A 16,268-nucleotide genomic window follows, 5' to 3' on the forward strand; every position below is an offset into this window, starting at 1 on the left:
AATATTTATATCATCAACCTTTGAAGAAGTAGCGTGAGACTTGAAGCTTTTGTTCTTCCTAGTTCACTTCTATTGCTGAAGTTAACAATGGCTAAAGAAATCTGGTGGTTTGAATAAGAATGTTCCCCATAGACTCATGTATTTGAAATCTTGGTCACCAGTTGCTGGAACTGTTTGGAAACGATTAGGAGATATGGCCTTGTTGGAGGAGGTGTGTTGCTAGGGGTAGGATTTGAAATCTTAAGAGCCCATGTTGTGGGAAGTATTAATAGATGAGCCTGCCAACTCTCCACAGGGCTGGATCACACTCCCATACTCTTGCTACCACTATCACCTCTCTCCAGCTAGCCCATGCTGCTCCTGATTGCAGTGTCCCAGCTCTCACTTGCTTATCCCTGTCACCCCTAGTTCCCTCATTCTAGTAATTAAATGGAACTGTCAACCATAGAGGTTGCATATCACAATACCCAGTAACTCGGTAAAATCAAGATTCTTAAAGCTTAATTAACCAATTAGATTTATGTATCAATAATATCACAATTTACAGGATGCCAATACAATAATTTCAGAGCCAACTGATAATGATAAAAGCTTTACCCCAAATTTTCTAACCTTATGATACCACAACTAGTGACTGAGAAACACCACATGGGTTCACATCTCCAGCTACCTTGCTTTTCCTTCCCTCTCTCACACTCCTGAGACACTCTCTGTCTCTGAAGCTCTTAGCTCTGTTTCCCTTTTCCCTGTCCAATCAGAGGCCTCCTGTGCACTAATGTAATTGGACAGAGAAAATCCTGCAATAAGCCCACACCATTTTCAATGAGTTTCCTCTTTTTATACCTCATTGTGGTTGTCATATCAGGATTTAAACTTCAGCTTCTGCTTCAGCACCATGACTGCTTGTCTGTTGCCATGTTCCCTGCCATAATGGACATGGATTCACATTCTGAAATTTTAAGGAAGCCAGACCCCAGTTAAATGCTTTCTTCTAAGTTCCTTTGGTTATAGCATTTTGTCATGGCAATAGAACAAGCAACTTGGGGAGAAAAGTGTTTACTTGAATTATAGCTATAGTCCCCAATGTTAGAAAGTCAAGGCAGAAACCTTGAGATGGAGACATGATGAGATGGAAACCAGAGGACATGGGAGAGCTTGGAGTTTTAAAGAGTTGACTTTAAAAGCAAAAATCTTCTGCAGCTGTTAGACAAGTCCAATTGCAGTTCTGTTTCTATGGTTTTGAGACTCCAGTTTCTAGGTTTGTTGCATGGGTTTGAGACTCCAGTTTCTAGGTTTGTTGTACCTGTTAAGTGTTCACAAACCCCAAAAGATCATCAAAAAGCCTATTCCAATGCAATCACACAAGGGTCTTTTTATTCAAACTCCAGCTTGGGCTCACCATTCACCCTGAAGCAATAGGACAGGAGGATGAATCCCTGAGCCCAGTTTTAAGCAAATATTTATAGGGGCAAGTAAATAAGCAAGGGAGTATCCAGCTAGGCACACATCTGATTGTGGGCCTATTATGGAATTTGCTGCCCTTTAAAATGATTGGCTGGTTCTGGGAGCCAAATCATAAACTTGAATTCTGCTTTCCTTGTGGTTGGTGGTTGTCAGGGAGTGACTTGGAAGTGAGTGTTAGGTGTAGGCTTGTTAGTGAGTAACCTGGAAACTAGGTGTGCAGACTTGTTGGCTAACTTGAGTTCAAGGTGAGGTCAAATTCTCTAAGATGGAGCCTGAACCCAAGATGGAGTTGTTTGGGTCTCTCAGGCTCACATTTGCCAAGGCCCACCCTGCAGTGATCTGGGCCCTCCTATATCAATTATCAACTAAAGTAATACTCCAAAGCCATGCCTCTGCTCCAGTCTGATAGAGATGATTTCACCAGCACATTCTATGTGGCTTCAACCTTGGGCATATATCTTGCTTTCTGGATCTGCCAAGTAAACAACTTCCATTCGTCAAGATCGGCGTTTTATCGTATAGTCAGAACTATCTGAACAACAAGTAATTGAAATGCAAAATTTAAAATTCTAAAGTTGAAAAAAAAATAACTTTGGCTAATAATGGAAAAACTCAAGAGCAACTGGTGTTATGTCTTCATATATCTTAGGAGTCAAGTTATGTCATTTGAGCCAATTTTGGTTTTATCCTTGAATTTTTTCCTGAGGAACCCTTAGTCTTACGTTAATAGTGGTTCACCAGTCTAAACTGAATGTATCTCCTTCCAAATGAGTCTTTCAAAAGTATTGGCTTCAAAGGTAATTTTATATTGCTTGGTATTATCTGATCAAGAGAGAAATTATGACAGAGGGTCCGGTCCCGTTTCTGGCTACTTCCCTTGATTTGTATCTAGAGCTTGCCCTACCCAGATTCCGAGTAAGAGATGGTTACTCAGAAGACAACCACTGTTTCCTCCATGATTAAAATAAATACAGTTGATTGATAGTTAGGATGTAACCCTTGTACCCAGTAAATGGAGATTATAGAAAGAAGCAGAAAATCAAGATAAGCAGATAAACTATCTTCCTGGTCTTTCCAGATCTTTGGTTGCTCCTGGACAGATCTGATGAGTTCTGCCATTGCATAGTGATTGTGGTGAATTGTCAGGATGGACGGTACAGGGTTGGTGGTCAAGCATAACTCCCCTTACACAAGCCTGCATGAATTGTTAGGTAGTCAATATTCATGCCCATGCCCTGAGAGCTTCTTGTATATAGCAGTGCCAGTATCTAGATTGTGAGTTCCACTAATGTTATATCATAGCAACAAGCTAAATCAAGCATCATAACTTGCAAGATTTACTCCCCGTATCTCTCATTTTGAAAACAACAACATCAAGCTAAATTGGTAATTTAGTAGCCTCAGTTGAAAAAGTAAATCCCGCTGGCCACAGATTAAGAAATGTGCCCATGTTAAAGATTTGGGTTCTATCATTATTTCTATCACCAAGTTCAGCCAAAACTTCCACTTGAAGTGTTTTCTTTTTTATATATATATTTAAATATTTTTATTACATATTTTCCTCAATTACATTTCCAATGCTATCCCAAAAGAGGAAAAATAAACTTACTGTTTGCCCTTTATTCACTTGAAACTTAAATGTTAAATGTCAAAGGCCTTTTATTTCACAAAACCTGTAAGTGGGGCTGGGTTGCCACATCTTGTTGGGACACTAGAATTCCTGGTTTATGGGCAGTAGCTCTCTGGGATTTCAGAAACTCACCCAAGGTTTCTGATTACTCTAGAGAGAGACAAGATTTCTGTGTGACACTTCCAAATCCCTCTCATTCTTCTCCCAGTTACAAGGTCATCTATCAAAATATCTGTTTCCTTTCTCATTTCGCTAGACCCTCTTTGCTCATCCACCTCATCCCCAAGGCTATGATCCTGACTTTAGCCTTTACAATAGCAGTCTCTTGTTTCTCCAGCTATTAGCAGAGTGCCTGGACAGGACCAATGAGGTTGGGAGAAGAACTAAATATGATCATTCTCCCCTTACCAGTGTGGAAATTAGAACTGGCAGTCATTAAGTGTTGCATGCAGTCTCATTTAAACCCAGAGCTTATATTCTCAGCAGTGTGTGCCTGTTCACAATATTGTGGGTTCTTCATAAAAAGCTCTGATGAAATGGTTGCCATTTAATTGGGCTAACTCACATATGACGTGACAGATTAAAAGTGGCAAGTTTGTAGGTTTTAGCCCTCTGATACTATAGTTTACATCTAAGGAATCACTCAGTCTCAGAGTGAAATATTGGAATTTCTCAGATTGGAAATATTTAAAACAAAATCTTTTAACTGTATGGAACATGTGCAGGTTTTTAGTATCATTTCATAGAATTTGGCTTTTATTAAGTATTGGAAGACAATTTAGAGCTGACTTAACAGTATGTGTGTGTGCCTAGTTTCTGTGCAAATACTAGGCTATATTTCAGAAGTACATCATCAGGTTTCAGTATTAGAAAGAGCAGAAGTATAAGGTTTTCTGGATACCATTTCTACATATACTAAGGGGTGAAGATATTTTCATTGTTACCTTATTACAAGAGAATTGTATCTCTTAATGAAAGAAAATGCTATGCAAGTCCTATTACTTTTGGCTGTCCAGAACTAATGTATGCCAAGGATTGGATAAGTGAGCACATGATCAGACTCATTGGGAAGTCACAGAACTGTGTCCTAGTGTTACCAGGAGTTGATGCTTATACTTGGTGCTTCCAGGTTCTTGGTATCATAGTCAATACTAGACAAGGAGGCACACATAAACTGCAAAGTAGTAGGGTTTTTCAAAGCAAAGGAACACTACAGTTTAGATGCACTGACTATCAAAAGTGACATTGGGCCTCATAACTGAAGGACGATTAAAAGGTCCTGATTATTGTTTTGGGTTTCTTTGTACAAGGTTCAAAAGAAGAAAGTGTTTGGTTGCTTAGAGACAAGCACAGATGGTTTTATTTTGATTGACAGGTTTAGTATATATAAGCCTTTAGTCATTTCATCTGTCCCTTCCTATGATGCATCTGATTGTCATCATATGCATACCTAATTATGCATAGGCAAAAAATGGTAAATAGGAGACACACACCCCCTAAAAGTTTGTGCAGAGGACAGTTTGCTTGGTTACATATGCACTACAAACTAGTTTAGACAAGCTAAGCCCCCTTACTTTCATAAAAATATAACTGGAATACATTTAAATAGAATTTTTCCAATGAAGAGGAATTTTTATTGGTAGTCAAGAGGAGGGGAAACGTATTCTATTGTTTGGAGAGAGATATGCATGCACTTGACAAAGGTGGAGGCCCTAGATTGCTAAGTGCTTTGTCAGAAGAAAGGTCTGTTGATTTGGTTGGTTCACTTGAAAATCCTTAGCTGCCTAGTAAATGGTTAGAAGTGTGATAATGATCCAAGTCAGGTGGAGTCCCGGGTTGCTAAGTGTTCCCCATGCTTTCCTGCTCCACTGGGAAACGTTCAGTGCATTGGTTGTGTGGGGAGTCAGACATTCTAAATTGTGGGTTTTCTTTATTATCTTATAGAGTCATGGCATCCTTCTAGAGTTTCAGCTGGTCATGGAGTTAAGAGCATAAGAAGTTAAAAGACATGCATTAAAGTGCCGTTTAAGTTGTCACCTTACTTGGTGAATTCTTGAAAACCTGCCATCTCTGCGAGCTTCACGTTCTCTTCAAAACATAGAAAATATACTTCTCATTAGATTACTCTAATATTTCTAAAAATGATGCATTAAAGACTTTGCATGATCAAAAGTTAACAGAGAGTCCTGTGATGGTTTTATTGTGGCTTTTCCTGCCTCAAAGGGTAAAGCCAGCAGGCTCAATAAACACAGCATTAAAATATAAATACTTGAATGAACAACCTAGATGCCCTTAATGAAAACATATGAGCATCCTTTTTCTAATGGAAGGTCCCCTCTGGCATGGATAGATGGTAGCAGCCGGTTCATTTTCTAGATTTCCAGCAGATTAACTGCTTGTCTGAACTCCTGAAATAGGAGTGATGAGCCTCGGAGGAGATGGACTCATCTGTTTTCCTCTCAGTAATGAGAAGTTAGCACTGTGCTTGGAGCGCTCAGCTTCTCTAAATGTCTGTGGTTCCCACCTCACCCGCAGTGCCCATCACTAGGTACCCAGGCCAGGTGGACTGGGTATTAAGCAGCTGAGAGTCAGGAAGATGGGGAGTCTGAAACTGCTATGAAAATGAGACATCAGTGATCTCATACACCTCTTCAAACATTCTGGGCCTTTCATAGTACAGCTTTGGACATTTGCCTCCGTGGATCTCAGAGTGGGTTTTCATGGGCATCAGTAATATCACCTTCTGGGAATCTGATAACGATAAGAATTGTTTGAAGTATACTCCAGATTTAATAAATAAGAAACTCTACAATTTGGGCCTCCAATCGGTGTTCTACCAGTTTGGGCGTGATATTAATTGTATTTTAAATTGACAATGTCATATTGTCTTCACTGAATTACTGTATGCCTCTCACTATGACAAGAAAGAGAGTGGCATTGTAATGATAGTTGATATGGCTTAGCCCAGGTTTATCCTGGGAGATATTTGTGCTTTGTGTGGGACTTTTAATGAGTTAGTAAGTTATGATATGAAGGAAATTGTGTAACACTATGTGCATATAATGCAAGATAAACTGCAGAAAGAGTCTGCCATCACTTTTCCATAAGAGAATGGGCAAATTAACTAGGGGCTGAGTCAGTCTAGTTCTGTCCCCGATACTCTACTTGTCTGAGAAGCTCCCATACTTGCCATCAATGTGTCCACACATAAGTATTCATAAGCAAAGTGCAGACTGTTTAAAGCATTTTATATAGGAAGACTCCCATGTGCATAGCATGTTTAAGTTATTTTTATGGATGTATGTTTATTCAGAGAGTACAATAAAATCACAATGGGCCTCAATGTTGAGTATCTTCAAGGATTCCATTAGCAGAATCACATGATTACACAATGTTAGAGATCACCTTTCATTAAACTTCCTTCCCCAACTGCTCTGCACATAACATAAACTCAGACCGGCGCTATGAGTCAATCCTTGTGCTAACAGTCAAAGTCACTGTCCAGAGCAGCAGAGATTGGGTTTGTTCTGCATGTCCTTCAGATCCTAGCTCATTCATCTCCTAAACAAGCCTTTGCGCATCCCTCTGAATGGTTTCACTGGGGATCGATAAGACAATATAAGGATGAATGACTCCTCACCTTATAGACATCACAAAGCAGGTATTTGCTTATCAAAATGTCCAGAGAAGTGCTTTTGAGTCTCTCTGATATCTATAGAATTTTGCCTTGTGGGCATTCAATGCATGTCATAGTGTGATTCCCTCCTGAGTTACATTTCTCTTGCACAACCAATTTGAAGATGGGAACTGCTGTGATAAACATGGGCATGCAGACAGCACACACACACACACAAAATGAAATAAAGTAGAAAATTATTTTCAAGCTTTGCCACTAGAGATGGGAAAGCCATAAACAAGCTTTTCCATGCTAACTACACTCTGTATGTTTATATTCATCAATGAATGCTAATAAGACACACCAGTGCTGACTGCCTTGGGCAGAAATAAATAGTATGCACTCATAGTAATTAATTTATGGCCCGGTGCAGTCAGTAAAGTGAATTTGTGAAATTCGCAGAGTACTTGACAGCTTCTTATTGAAGCAGAAATAAAATCCAGCCAGTAAATGTACAATGCAAAAGGAGAGTGTTTAGTGATCGCCACAAGGATTATATTAAGTGATCTGGGGTTCTTTATTGTTCTACACAACCCAAGCGTTACACAACAATTTCATTGCAACTTGTGTCTGGTAAACTGAGTAAATGATGACTGGAATAAAATACATTTGTGAATGTATTCTGCCAGAATTCTTGGTGATTTACACACACACACACTCTCTCTCTCTCTCTCTCTCACTCACTCTTTCTCTCTCTCACACACCAATCATCTCCAATGAAGCCATCCATAATTACTTGCAAATGACATATCATTAAATCCTTGAAGAGAGAAATGGGTTTGAATCTGAGGGATGCACAGAACAAAAGCATTGTTTGGTTCTCTCATGTATCTGTGTATGAGCTGCTGTGTCTGATAGCCCTTAATGTGGATCTGTGCAGAAGCCCCCAAGCCAAGGATATCCATTCAAATTGTATCAAAGCCACAATTCACAAAAAATACTATTTTACAGACCTGCAAATGGTTTGACAGGTAGATATTATTAGCATGGCAACTTAGATAGTTTAAGAATCTTTTGCCCATAAGCATGAAATCATTTTAATTATATTTATTAACTGAATGATTGATTGTGTGTACCTACCATGACATGTTTGTGGAGGTCAGAGGGCGAATTATGGGAATCAATTCTTTCCTTCAACTCCATGGGTCCTGGGGATCAAACTCAGATGGTGAGCCTTGGCAGCAAGGACCTTTGCCCACTGAGCTATCTTGCAGGCCCTAGTTAGCCAAACTTGTTGACAGAAATCATTGCAAGTGGTTTGTTAAAGGATCTTGGGGTAGAGAAAGTGATTGCAAAAAAAGAGAAAATCTAAAATGGCTATTGGAAAAAGATAGCATTTCAGAATGCATGCTTGCAGCTCAAGCTACAGCGGAGGGATGTGAGTCTCCCTACAGAGGTGACTCCTCTTTAATCCAGCACCCTAGTACCTCATGTCAGTGGGTCATGTGATCTTAAAGGTTAGAAAGCAGTGGATGTCCCAGGAAAGGTGGGTCCTCTTCAGAAAGCTTAGATTCAGTATGAAATAGCAGGTAGAAGGTACCCTAGCTGAACACTATCTGGGGGAATCACCTAGGAAATAAAGTCACAAACAAGCTGATTATGGACAAAGGGACACATAACAGAGAACCATGACCTTGTGCTTATTAAGTGTCTTGGATACAAAACCATGTGAGTTCCTGCTTTATACCAAGGTTTACTTCTTAGGTGTGTTTAAGAATTAATTAGTTATGACTCCACACTTCTCTGTGAAGGTCACTGCATAGACACAGAATAGGAAGTATGTTGTCCTTGCTATTTCTCTGACTAATTTCTTTTATCTTCTCCATTTCCCACCTCTATTATTTATATATTTCTCCATTTCATACTAAATTTACCCTGTCTTTTCCCTCTCCTTGTCCTCACTCTCCCTTCTCATAATTCCCTCCTCACCTAATTTCCTGCTGCAACCCTTTTCTCTTCTTACATCACATCCTCTGTACAACACCCTTCTCTCCTTTGATGTCTCCTTCTTTGGTTTGGGCAGATATAGTTCCTGTTCCCAGGTGGCCAGGACACTTTCCATATTCTGACTTGTTCTTTGGGTTCTTCTGTCTCTAATCTGTCCCTTGTGTCTAGTACTGTAACAACAATTGTTATATTCAATTTGACAAATTACTAAATAATCAAAATACCTATTATATAATAAGTCAAAGCATGGGAGAAAAAGGTAGATGATTCTTCAAATCTCTGGCTCTCTTTCTACCATGACTTCAGACAGGTTTACCTCAGTAGGCCGCAGTGCTGCAGAAGAGCAACTCCATTAGGCTTGAGGATGCCCTGTCAGAATCGCAGTTCTCGACCATAGTATTCTTTGTACAGCTGGCATCGTGCTGATAAAGTTCACTCTCCCCACCAGCCAGCACTAAGCAGGAGCTGTCTCAACTGCCTGACTCATTACCCATCCCATCTGTCTATGATGCTCCTCTGGCAGCCAGAGAGCTTGATGTATTATTCATCTCACCATATTAGAAAGATTGTATAACTACCATGCTATCAAAAGCAGGAGACCAGAAATAATGGGGAACAGGCCTTTCAAGGACGTACCCCTTTGTCTTAATGTCAAGGAGAATAATGCTAGTTGCGGTGGGGTGGGGGTAGGAGTGGACTCTGGACTCTGAATGGAAATGAAAACAACCACAGATCTAAACAAGCATTCACAACTTTATGATGATTGGCTTCATCAACTTGGTTGAAAAAAAAGGGGGGGGGGGGTTACAGCAAGGTACAATATGTCAAACATCAAAAAGATACATTTCAGTCCATGATAATTCTGTACACAGATCCGATCTTGTGAGATTGTGTTGCTTGGTGATGGTATAGCCATCTTGGTTTGTACAGGTACTGGCTGTGATTTGTCATCTGACAGGGCATTTATCAGAATGCAGCCTTTTCCTCTGTTGATGTGTGGCTACATTACACTTCATTTGACCAAAGCCTTCTATAATCATTAACCAATTTATGTATTTGAAGATGTCCCATGAGCATATTGTAACAGAGTATAATTTATTTATAAATAGAGTAAAATAGAGAAAACTGTTCTTCTGTTGATGGTTTAATGATGTCTGTAGGGTGATATGTTGGCCATAAATGTGAATAAATATAAGAAATTAACATGAATCATAGCTTTGCATTGTTAATTTGTTAGATAGATTGGGTGAATAATGATCTTATATCAGAATGCTCATTGGCTACCCTGGGGTAGTTTCACTGTGTACCACACCTTGCTTATTAAAGCTTTCCAATGCCTAGTAAGAGTCAAGCTAATCAATGCAGAGCGAACCCTCATCACCAATAGACTTAAACTCTATGGAGTATATGCAAATATAATGCAGAATGTGAAGCCTAGGAGTTCAAAGGACAAAGCTATCAGAAAGCCCAAGCGAGGCAAAGTGTGCTTATGTAGATGTGAGTACTACCAAACACATCTCAAATATTCCCGATAATTACCTTACACAGTTTCAAAATGCTGTTGGCAAGCCCATCCCCCAGGTCTACCCTTCAGGCTTTCACTGTGATTCTGTGATCGCTCATAGAATCTGAGCAGGATGTGCACAGTAGCCCTTTGATCTTTTGCAGCACAGAGATGTTGCTAGGAGACAAAGTACTTCCATTTTCTACCTCAATCTGGAGCTACAAGAGCTCTGCCTTTCTGCTTTCCATATTTACTTTTCAGAGGAAAGAGGTTTCATAGTTTCTTTCTTCATGTTAACTCTCCCAAATAGCCCTGAAATGGTGCAATTGGATACTGCACCCACATATTCTTATAAATCTCCCTCCACAGTCACATCTCAGTGTTGTTTTGCAAGTGATTTATTGTCAGGAGTATGCAGATTACTTTTGTTGGAAAGACAATCAAGTCATCTGGGAAAGGGGTACCTTGCTTAAAGGATCACCTCCACAGACTATCCTGTAAGCAAATACATGGGATGTTTTCTTGTTTAATGATTGATACAGGAGGGCCTCTGTGGGCAGTGCTGCTCCCGGGTAGGTGGCCTTGTGTTGTGTAAGAAAGCAGAGTGCATATGTCATGGACATAAGTAAGGAAGCACCATTCTGTAGTGGTAGGTGTATATTTCCTGTCTCTGAGTCCATTGTGAGTTTCTGTTCTGATTTTCCTTCATGATGGGCTGTGAACAATATGTGTAAGTCAGAGGAAACCTTTCCTCCCTGAAGTTGCTTCCTGTCATAGTGTTTTATCAGAATAGAAAACAAACAGGACAATGTAAAAACACTGGACTGACTCTATTTGATCCAACTCAGTGCCTCTGATCCAATCAATTTATGACCAAAGGTAGTATTAAATAATGTATCTCTGTGCAGGCTTATTCAGAAAAGGGAGCAATCTTCAGGATACATAGATGTGGCTGTGGCTGAGAAGAGAACTGCTTTATTATAGGATTCCACACATTGAAAAGGGTAATGTCAGCATGATGATCATTGACTGTAACCAAACAGGAAAATATGTTTTTAATGATTTCACAATTTAAAAGTAGTGTTCTAGGGAACTTAAACCTTCTTGAGGGTTTATGAAGAATTTTTAATTTATAGGAATTTAATGAACACCTCAAGATAATATTCACTGAGGCAAAGCCATTTGTATTTGGTAAGCTTGGATCAAACTCAGTATCAAAACATTGTGTTTTGAATAAAAAAATGTTCCTGATAGGCTAAATATTTCAACACTTGGTCCTCAATTGTTGGTAGAGTTTGGTAAGGTGATGGAATCTTTATGAGGCAGAGCCTTGCTAGAGAAAGTATATTACTGAGGGGCTGGATTACAGGGCATGTAGCCATATTCCATCTATTGTTCTTTCTGATTCCTGCAAGTGGATAAATATCTTGTCAACTAGCTTCACGCTCCTGCTGCCATGCCTTCCTGGGCATGTTAAACCCCATTCTTCTGAAACCAGAAACCAAGTGAGCCCTGTCTTTCTTTTTTTTCTTTTATTACTTAATTTTTTTAAACTCCATATTTTATTCCTCCTCCCCCATCCACCCTCCAAGTGTTCCAAATCCTATACCTCCTTCCCAACCCCTGTCTCCACATGGATGCCCCCCACCTGACCTTTAAACTCCCTGGGGCCTCCAGTCTCTTGAGGGTTAGGTGCATCAACTCTGAATGAGCACAGACCTGGCAGTCCTCTAATGTATGTGTGTTGGGGGCCTCATATCAGCTGGTGTATACTGCCTGTTAAGTATCCCACAACAAGGTCAAAAGCAGAGAGACACAAGTACATAAAGCCACTTACAAAAACAAACATATCAGGAACCAACAGTCATCTCTCCTTACTATCTCTCAACTCACCTATAAAAAGTCATAAACTAACAGACTGGATACACAAACAAGATTCAGCATTTTGCTACATACAAGAAACATACCTCAATAACAAAGACAGACACTATTTCAGAGTAAAAGGATGGGAAAAGGTCTTCTGAGCAAATGGTCCCAGGAATCAAGCAGGAGTTGCCATCCTAATATCCAATAAAATAATCTTTCAACCAAAAGTTATCAAATGTGATGAAGAAGGACACTTCATATTCATCAAGGGGAAAATTTACCAAGAGAAAAATCTCAATTCTGAACATCTATGCCCCAAATGCAAGAGTACCCAAATTCATGAAGGAAACTTTTCTAAAGCTCAAAACACACACTGAACCCCACACAATAATAGTGGTAGATTTCAACACCTCACTCTCACCAATTGAAACAGAAACTAAACAGAACCCTGTCTTTCTTAATGTTGCTTTTGGCCATATTTTATCACAGCGATGAAAGATAACTAATACAGAAATAGTTTTATTTTGAAAATTTTTTTCTATCCATTCATTCATCCATTCATATATGAGTATATATGTGTGTTTGTGGGGGGAATTTATGGGTACCTCAGCACATGTTTGGAGGTTGGAGGCCAACCTTCAGGAGGCAGTTCCTTCCTTCCATAAGGTGGGTCCCAGGCATCAAACTGACATCATTGGGCTTGGCAGCAAGAATCTTTACCATCTTTACTGAATATTTACTAAACCATTTCATCATTCTCTACCTCATTTAGATGAGTATTGATGCCTACCAAATTGTTACTTAAAATATTATTTAACAATAACTGATATTCTCCATTGTCTTTTTTATATGAAATGTTCTCTCAACATCAAGGTTAAATAGCTTCTTGTTTCCAGGCTTTCCACTTCCTCTCTGAAGAGAATGTGTTGACTTCTTGAGCTCTTCAGGCTTGACTTCATTCTGTGCCAATGGCTTCTTAAATAACTAAACTGACCTCCAATAAACCCTGAGATATGAGTTTTATAAATAAAATCTATACTTCTGCCAATATATATACAGAACCAGAACTTCTCCTTCTCCAGCCCAAATCAATCAGCTAGCCATCAAGTCTTGCCCATTTCATTTTCTTGATGTCTGTCAATTCAGTTTTCATGTGGCTATGTCTTTGACAGCATTTCCTTACAATTTTTCAATGGATCACTAGTATTTTCAATGGTCAGGTCTTCTTTCCCACACTAGCTTTCCAGAATCTTACTACATTTAGATCTTGGTGTCAATATTAGTTTGTTTTTCTGTTGTGGTAACAAAATATCTTAAGTTAGAAATTTTGCAAAGAAAAAAATTACAGAGAGAGAGAGAGAGAGAGAGAGAGAGAGAGAGAGAGAGAGAGAGAGAGGCAGAGGCAGAGAGAGTTTTCAAGGTTATAAGCTTAAGACAAACAAGCCTAAACCATTATATCCTTTGCAGAATATTTCCCTGGTTACATCACAATATGGGAGGGAAATAGAGTAGGAGATGGCTGCATATAGAAGAGGCTAGGCTCAAGAGGTGAACTTGCTTTATTCTAACTCACTCTTGTGAGATTTCACCCATTCTGTAAGGCCAATAATGATCCCTTTAGAGAACAATACCTCTCATGGTGTAATTACTCTAAAAGATGTTTCTCTCTTCCAAGAAGTGTTTATGGACAGGAGCCTGATATAGCTGTCTCCTGAGAGGCTCTTCCAGGACCTGACATATACAGAGGCAGATACTCACAGCCAACCATTGGACTAAATATGAGGTTCCCAGTGGAGGAGTTAGGAGTTAGAGAAAGGACTGAAGGAGATAAAGTGGTTTGCAACCCCATAGGAAGAACATCAATACTAGCCAATGAGACCCCCGAGCTCTCAGGGACTAAACCACCAACCAAAGCAGACACATGGAGGGACCCATGGCTCCAACCACACATGTAGCAGAGGATAGCCTTGTCGGGCATCAATGGGAGGAAAGGCTCTTGGTTCTGTGATGGCTTGATGTCCCAGTTCAGGAGAATGCAAGGGCAGGAAGGTGGGACTGGGTGAGTGGGTGGGGGGAGCTCCTTCATAGAAGCAGGAGGAGGAGGGATGTTATAGGGGGTTCCCAGAGGGGAAACTCAGAAAGGGGATAGCATTTGAAATATAAATAAAGAAATATCAAAAAATATTAAAATTAATTAATTGATTAAAAAAAGAAGTTTCTGTCATAACACCACCACTCTGAGAATGAATTTTTCAAATCAAATATAATGCAGAGATTCCTCAGTCAAGCCTCATGATCTCTTCCCCAGTTCATCCATGGATGTTATCCCTAGGATGCTAGCCATGTCACAGTAGGTGCTACACCAAATGTACACACAGACATCACTCCATGACATCTGGACATACAAATCAAAAGCACGTGAAATTGGGAGGGAAAGTAGTGGAGGAGGAAATAGGAGAATTATAGGGGAGAAAAAGGAGAATGGATATTGTCAAGACACCTATGTGCATGTATGAAATAATTTTAAAACAATATAAAAAGAAACTTGGGTGTGGTGTCACATGCCTTCAGTTCAGTACTCAGGAGACAGAGGCAGAAGGATCTTTTTGAGTTCCAGGCAAGCCTTGTCTTCATAGTAAGTTCTAGGTTAGCCAGCACTTCACAGTGAGACCCTGTCTCAAAGAAAGAAAGAAAAAAAGAAAGGAAGGAAGGAAGGAAGGAAGGAAGGAAGGAAGAAGGAAGGAAGGAAGGAAGGAAGGAAGGAAGGAAGGAAGGAAGGAAGGAAGGAAGGAAAGAAAGAAAGAAAGAAAGAAAGAAAGAAAGAAAGAAAGAAAGAAAGAAAGAAAGAAAGAAGAAAGGGAAGGAGGAAGAGAGGGAGGGAGGAAGGGAGGAAGGGAGGAAGGGAGGAAGGGAGGAAGGGAGGAAGGGAGGAAGGGAGGAAGGAAGGAAGGAAGGAAGGAAGGAAGGAAGGAAGGAAGGAAGGAAGGAAGGAAGGAAGGCAAGCAAACAAAAAACAAAAAGAAATGAAGGGCTAGAAGTGAACTGACTGTAGCTCCAGTTCCAGGGGCGCCAATGCCTCTGCCCTCCAAGCACACTTGTATTCATATGCACATATTCACATGTAGACACACACACATATATACACAGAATTAAAAACAATTAAAAACTAATTTTAAATCATTAAGAAAACCTATGCTTTGTATTTTAGTTTAAAATAACCAGAGCCACCCTGAGAAAATTAAGATTTTGTTGTATCCTAGGTTTCTTTCATAGTTTAGTATTTGCAGTATATGTAATTTAATTATCTTAAAGAAATATTGCTTCTTCAGAGTTCTCCAAGTTTGTCATGGGAGCAGTTTCCACTCTGATCTCAGGGCAGGTGCTTTGACTAAATGTTCTCCAATGTCCCATCTCCTTAGGAGTTTGTATGGAATCTTTTGTATCTGAATCTTTACTTCACTATCACCACAGCTTCTTTTTCCTTCAGGGTTCAGGAGTGCTGTGGAATTCTATCATAGTCCAACGTCTCTGGTTGAATGTCACTTCTTTTGCATACCAACACTCTCAGACATAAGCCACTTACTTGCCTCAAAAAATCATTTTGTGCCATGATTTCTTTTGTTCTTTATAAAGCAATCATTGTGAACTAAAAGGAAATTTCACATGGAAGAGACAACATGGGTCCAAATATAAGGATAATTTTAAGTGTCTGTTTTCCTAGAAACCATATCTTCTTGGTGACTGATCACTGGTCTCTGCCCAGCTTCTTCACTCTATTTTGTCTTTATGCATTTGGTATAAAAAGGAGGCCTCTCAATTCACCACCTCCAGGGACAATTATTATTTGGCCTAAGCTGAGTGGCATATTCTCCCCTTCCTTGGCCACATGGCTCCATCAGAGAAGTAACTGGAGCCAAGCATGTGCAAGGAAACACTGCCAAGGTTTCTGGGAAATGGTACTCTTCCACCCTTAAGCCATCAGCTAAGGTTTGGGGCAGCACAGCAGAACACTGAAAACCCCGGGATGAAACCAACACGCTGAAAGACAGAAGGAAACAAGTGAGTATGAAATAGTGTCCTAGTTGGGCCTTGTGTATCCCACATTTTACCTGTGGATGAGAGCCCTGATATTCTTGGTTTTAGCAATATGGTCTTTAACAACATAGAAAATCTTATAGTCA

The sequence above is a fragment of the Mus caroli genome, unplaced genomic scaffold (assembly GCF_978045245.1).
Source record: "Mus caroli unplaced genomic scaffold, Mus_caroli_1 scaffold_7, whole genome shotgun sequence".
NCBI lineage: Eukaryota > Metazoa > Chordata > Mammalia > Rodentia > Muridae > Mus > Mus caroli.